The sequence below is a fragment of the Montipora foliosa genome, chromosome 10 (assembly GCF_036669935.1).
Source record: "Montipora foliosa isolate CH-2021 chromosome 10, ASM3666993v2, whole genome shotgun sequence".
Taxonomy (NCBI): Eukaryota; Metazoa; Cnidaria; class Anthozoa; order Scleractinia; family Acroporidae; genus Montipora; species Montipora foliosa.
Genome location: NC_090878.1, coordinates 12,673,932 through 12,680,813, shown reverse-complemented (window position 1 = coordinate 12,680,813; position 6,882 = coordinate 12,673,932).

Here is a 6,882-nt window from a genome sequence, read left to right as displayed (position 1 = left end):
CAAGACATCGCTGAACAAGGAAGATTTTCGCTACCATCTCTCTGCTTTGCTGCTTCCCAACCTCCATTTTTTAATATTTGTAAGATACCACTTTTTGAATACCACGCTTCTTGCTCATCAGATAATCGTGAAACTGGTTTGCAAGTTGCGTCCGTGTAACCAAGCCATTCCCCTTCCGCACAAACTCTTCCACCCTCAGGAATCGCTCTAGAACGTAAAATCTTGGATTTTCTTTCCACTTGAATTACGACTTTTTTTTCTACACTTACAAAATAGAATTGTTGGCAAATCAGCTGTAGGCAATACCCTTCGCGAGGATCTTGGAAAGTTCCGTGTATGTCTGGGAGATTATTGTCGCAGGGTACAAATTCACCATTAGCAATAGTTGGTTTCTTCATGCAGCCGATGGGAAGACAACGTGGATCGTTTTCCTCCCATTCCCCATCAGATTTGCAGATACGCTCTTGAACCCCATCTAATTTAAAACCTCTGTTGCACACATAACATGCAGTAGATCCTTCTTGTTGACCTTTAACGGTAAGTTGCCCATTACTCGGTGCGATTAGATCTGGGGGGCAATGCTTGATGATATGACATGAAGGAAGAGGGGGCTGCCATTTGCTATCAATACAGACCCCTTTGTAATGTGCTCCTGCGTCATAATAATAATATTCATCTTCCATCTTAAACCCAGAATTGCATTTAATATTTGTTTTCGTACCATGGGTCACAGACAGGGCTGGTTCGTTCGTTGCTTGTGCATTTTGGACACTTATTCGCGGACACGAACTTCTTCGGCCAAAAGTCGTCAAAGTAAAAGAGGTGGCAATCGTTGCGGAGCACTTTCTTAAAAACAATGCAAACACATAATGCGACGCTGGATCTAACGAGGAAACTGACACTGTCGCTTGTCCGCCAACATCCACTGTGGTCATACCTTTTGGGTTATTAGTATCTAACTTCATCAGAAGTAGTTCAGTAGTTTCGTCTAAGGGAGGACCTGGAAGTGTATTCCATGACAGTTGCACTGAGGATCCGTCAAATGAAACAACCTTAAAGTTTGATTCGGTAGCAATATGTTTCACCTTGGTATCCAACTCATCAAATTTCCGTCGAACTCTCTGCAGCACATAACTCGACCAAACAATGTCTTTTAATACAATGTTTAAATGCTTGTATTTAGAGCTGACAGCCCAGTTTTGAATGACGATGGTTAGCTGATAGCCGTGATATAACACAGAAGAAAATGTTGCTTTTTCAATTTGTAAGTAGAGATCATTTCCGATGCGAAACAGACATACGTCGTCCGCGTTGACATCAATCAAGTACAGCGTATCCTCCTCCCGATCATTAGCGAAGTTATCAATGACTTTTATACCCCAAGATTTAGATAGTATATAGATGTCTTTCCCTTCACCCCCAACGAGCTTGTCCGTCCCACCGTGGGCTAAGATTACGTCATCCCCATATCGACCATACAAGTTGTTATTACTGTCAGATCCTGAAAGGAAGTCATCGTGAATTGATCCATAGACATGTTCTATACTTTTGTAAATGTCGCCTTCGGCATCCGCTCCTTTTCCAAATCCTATTGATAAATCAATGTGCACCCCAGTCTTTTCAGATCCGTCCCCTTTAAAAGCGATGGTATCAGCTCCATCCCCACCATCTATGAGATCCCGTCCATTCCCTCCATAAAAATAATCGTTCCCCTCTTCACCATAGAGAGAATCATCTCCTTCTCCTCCCAAAAGAACGTCATCCCCTTGGTCACCATGAATCTCATCGTTTCCACCTCCTCCATTCATTATAGTCTTAGATGATTTGCCGTATAGCGTGTCGACGTCATCTCCACCTTTTATCTCCTTGGTTTCTTCTGTACCGGTTAATGAATTCTTTTGGGTGAGGGAGCCTTGTATTGAATGAGCTGTTGACAAAACGCGATTTTGAACAGGAGAGATGTTAACAGGTGAATCCGATAAGGAAAAATCCACTGTAAGCACTTTCATAAAGGGGTGCTTTCTTTGGATCTCAAATGCGACTTTGTCTGACGTTACAACTTGAAGGTGCTGATGTCTAGGGCTTTTAAAATAGTTTAAAATGCGAACACCGAGAGAGCTAGGTCTTGACTTAGAAGTAAGAATAACGTCGTGTACACCTTGGAAATAAAACTGAATATCGTTTAGTTCCAACTCAAGTTGAAGAACATCTGTTTTCTTATCTCTTGCAAAGTTTTTAATCATGTTGAATTCTCCGTAGCCGTGTTTTAGAACGTAGGTATCAGAACCATCTCTGCCTTCTAAAACCTGATAATTGTATCCATTGCCAGGACCAGGATCAATGTAGTTGTTGAGGTTATTCCCTCTGATTCTGTAACTACAGGAGCTTCCTTGAAGTTGAAATCTTGTCACTTTTTCCCAAGGGGCTTTTCTTAGGTCATATAGCACAGCTCTAGGTGAACAAGTTGACTTTTTCAGCTGACATTCTTTAGGGTCCTTTGATATCTCCACTGGATGCAATGCTAAAGGTTCGTCATTAATATCAACCGTGATTCCATCCTTGGTTCGAATCCAAAGATGTCGATACCTAGTGTTCCTTAGCCAGCGGTATAATACCACGACGGGACTTCCAAACTTGGATTTGATTTGTACGTTTTCGTTACTTTTTTGAAGTACCAAATTCTCAAACTTTTCATCCAAGAGGAGAAGGTCAACCTTTTGTTTTCGATCGTAGTTATTTATCTTGACTTTTTGGCATGTTTCTTTGACGACGTAATTATCACTGCCTTTTCCTCCTTTTAAAAAGTCACTTCCACCCGTGCAGGAAAGAAAGTTGGATTGGTCATTCCCAACGATGTGGTCATTATGTTTTGAATCGGATACAGTGGCAACTTGATCAAAACCTGGATCATGTATAGCTCCCTTTAATGGTGAGTCAGACAGATCAACGGTTACACCTTCTGTGGAGGACGAGTAATCCAGAATCTGCGGAATTTTCGTTGCTACTTTGTTCTTGGTTTTGACTTTGAATACAACATGATCCGATGATGTGAAAATCATGTGTTGATATCTCTCTCCAAGATCCCAGTTTTCAACTGTAAAGCATGTTGTTAGCTCATGGTCCTGGTCAGACACGGATAAACTGCTATCGTCGCTATTTATTCGGATCTTAATTTTTGAGTACTTCACATCAAATACAACGACATCTGTTGTTTTTGCAAAGTCATCAGCATCGTTATTAATGATGTCACACCCTTCGTTTGCACGAATAATATATGTGTCTTCGTTCCTTCCTCCGGATAAATAATCTGCACCCTTTCCACCATCTATGATGTTATTTAGATCGTTGCCACTTATTGTGTCAGCATGATCTGAGCCGACCACCTGCTTAACTTCCCTAAAATTTGCAGACTGAAGGTCAATGGTACTGATTTTGTGTTTGTCAGAGCTCTTATCCAGAGCTACTGCTAAACATTTCACTTGGGTTTCCACATCTGAATTTGTTGGCACGATTTCTTTTGGTACAAATATTACTCCATCAAGACTTCGGAAAGACATATGTCTATAATAGTTAGGATTTCCCGGTGTGAACCAGTTATTCACACGAATATGGTGGGTGCTGGAGTACTTCAAATCGAGATTGGAACTACTTTTTAGGCAGGAAATGTCATCAAAAGGAACGTTGATTACCACCATGTCTCGCTTACTGTCCTGTGCAAAGTTGTCGATCACCGTCCTTCCACTGTCTGATTGGATAACATATACGTCACTTCCTTGTCCGCCAGTGACTTGAGACATCTGAGGCCCAAGGTAAAACACATCGTCTCCGCCACGCCCATATAAGTTATAGTGGTAATTGCCAATAAGAAATTTAAGGTTGATTTTGCCGTAGTTACACTCTCCTTCACTTGATGGCTTTGAAGGTGGCGTTGTTGGTTTAGGGTTTTGGACGGCATAGAACTTGTTTTTATTTGAGTTCCCGTAATAAGTGCCGTAAAGAGACTTACTATGAAGCTTTGCGCCACAAATTACCCTATAGTGCTTGATAGGAATGAAAAACCATAGCTTAGCTGTTTTGGTTTTGTATAAGAATTCGCGTGATTCTCCAACTCCAAGGACAATGTTATCGAGATTTTGAGGAACTGAAAAGGTTTTCTTGGTTGTCTCATGTTTTCCCGTGACATCGCCGATCTCTAGTGTTGCCTGACCATCATCGTGAAGTCTGAAGTTGATGTAGCTTCCAAAGCTTGAAAGATGTCCTTGTGTAAAATCTATTTTACATTCGTCTCCGTTGCATCCTACTACCTTATAGTAATTATCAGTGTTCTTTAGATCTGAGAGTAATTTTCTGTCAGCATCCACTTGCGCCTGATATGAATGCATCTCTCGTCTCAGTCCACCAGATAGAAAATCTGCAGCTCCTTCGAGAAAACCTTTTACTAAAGCACCTATAAATTCTAAGCCAGCCCAAGGACTCTTCCAGTTGACCTTATCCATTTCTTCCATGATGTCAATGTAAAAGTCATCTATCGCCATTCGCACGATGGAAAGAACAATTATCAATGGTTCGGTTATGACTTCGGCCTCTGGACAAAATGTTCCTATAAGGTTTAGCACCGTGGTATCAACATCGAGGACAAGATCTACAACCCGAAGAGGGAGCAATTTAACGTCATCTGGGTTGTTCAAGTCCAAATTTGCTAAAGCCTCAACGTCTTGTTCAATAAAATAAATATCAAACACCAAACCAACCCCTGGTATATCGCCCATTAACTTCCCTACGCCCTTTTCCATAAACCTGTCAACTTTGCTAGAAAACCGCGCTAACCCTTCTTCCATTTTAAGGCCTTTAGCAATTTTAAAGGCACTGTACCGCAACAATTTTTTCCCGAGTTTGGCTGCTATCTCGTTTACGCCCGTCAACGCTCCCAGAGTGTGAAGTGACTGAGAAACTGCGAATCCTCCTCTAACATCGTCACCCCTGGAGAAGTAATCGAGAGCGCCCAGAGCAGAGAAAATCATCCCATGCACTGCAAGACCCTTATTGACTTTAGCATATTTGTTAGATGCACCTTTCCTCTTCGATTTTGACAAACGTTCCTTTATACTTTTCGGTGTGGCTAGTTCATCGGCGGTGATATCCAATGTCAAATGCATTCTTTTTTTCGCATCTCGACCATCTACAACATCGAGCTCCACCTTTGTTTTTGAAACTTTAATGGATTTCTCGTCTACTATAACTTCATCATTTAGTTCCTCAAGAGAACAGGCAGCTCGCTTTTTGCGCTTCTTTGAACTCGTGCAATACTTTATTGCTCTCTTAACAACAGTTTCTCTGTCATGATCCGAATCCGCCTGTTGAGTAATTAAGTAGGATGGAATGAGCTGATCCCCTTCTGAATGCAAATACTCTCTAGCCAATTCGGCTCCTCCCTTTTCTTCTTTTGGTCTCTTATTCCCTTCCTCGTCATAGTCTGTCGCTTGTCTCGCTGGATAATTCGCGTCGGTGAAAGCTTCATGAATCTGGATACCCCCACGATATACCTCTTCAAGGAGAATTTTTCTAGCTACTTCATCCATAACGGGGCTTCTACCTTCTAAAAGTACCTCTCGTCCTTCCTTTAAGCCTTTTTGAAGTCTGGGCATTTCATCTTTAGTGGGAAATCTGTTTTTATCTCGAATAGTTTTTGCAATATGCTCAATGAATTTTGTTTTCACTAGATCCGAAGGTTGTGCCGCCTCTGCTACCATTGTAATGACCATTAGCTCAACAGTGTTTCGTATTGCGTCAGCGGTTTCAACTACTTTGGGTGAATCGTCAATATTAGTAACTTTAAGGTCTTCTTGAAAATTTGGTTGGGCGTTTAGCTTTGAATCAAGGGCTTCAAGTATGGTCTTGGCAAGATTTTGGTGATTTGGGAATTCCTTCAAAACTTTGTTTATCATAATGTCATATGACGGAGGATAATAGTCCTCGCCTTTGTTTCGTTCCGTTGCGTCTGGCCAATTTCTATTCTGAGTTTCCACGAATATCTGATGTTTTCCCCTTGGTGCTCTTGACAAGTATATAGTCCTTTCCTCCCCTCCAATTGGTATTATGAATCGAATTCTTTCCGATTCTCCATTCTTTGGAAACAAATCATTAAACGATTGGAGCATTTTGAAGACTTTCTTTAGCTCGATTTGATCAGTCGGTCTTATGGTCACTTCCTCCACTTTGTTAGGATCAACTGCGCTCATTCGTTGATCTATAATCATTTGCCCTGAACCTGGAGAAGTTTCGGTGCCTCTCAGTTTTTCCCACTCATCTTTGACTTCCTGGGATGTTTTGAGCATGCTTGCTGTCAACTCAAGCCTGAGTTTAGTCTTACCCGCATCTTTTATTTCCTTTTCGAGTTTCGCATCAAGCTCCTCTCTCCCTGTTTTTAAATGATTTTCGTACACATCTTGAAGCCAGGAAGGGGGATTAAAAGCTGCCAGATCTGTCGTGAGAATTGAAGAGGAAGCCATTACCTCAAAAGCTTCTCGGAAAGCCTTTTCCTTCATCACATCCGTTACTTCGCTACCCTTGTCGTGTTTCGCTAATTCTGCTTCGAAAACTGGAGCTGAATTAAGGTTCGCGTTGTAAATATCAGGAAGCGTCTTTGCTAATGCCTCTTTGAGCGCCTCGTGCAGCTCAGGAGAAGGAGAAGGTTCTGTAGGAGGTTCGCTTCTGAGCTGATCAACCACATTGCCGATATCTGACCGGAGATTAGTCTCAAGATATTTACCCGGATTATTTGGATCCTTATAAACACTTTTTAGCTGATATCTTCCGCCTCTTCGTTCAATTTTCAATGCCATAGTCTTTCCGTCTACTGGGATTTCAATGATCCGGTAGGTA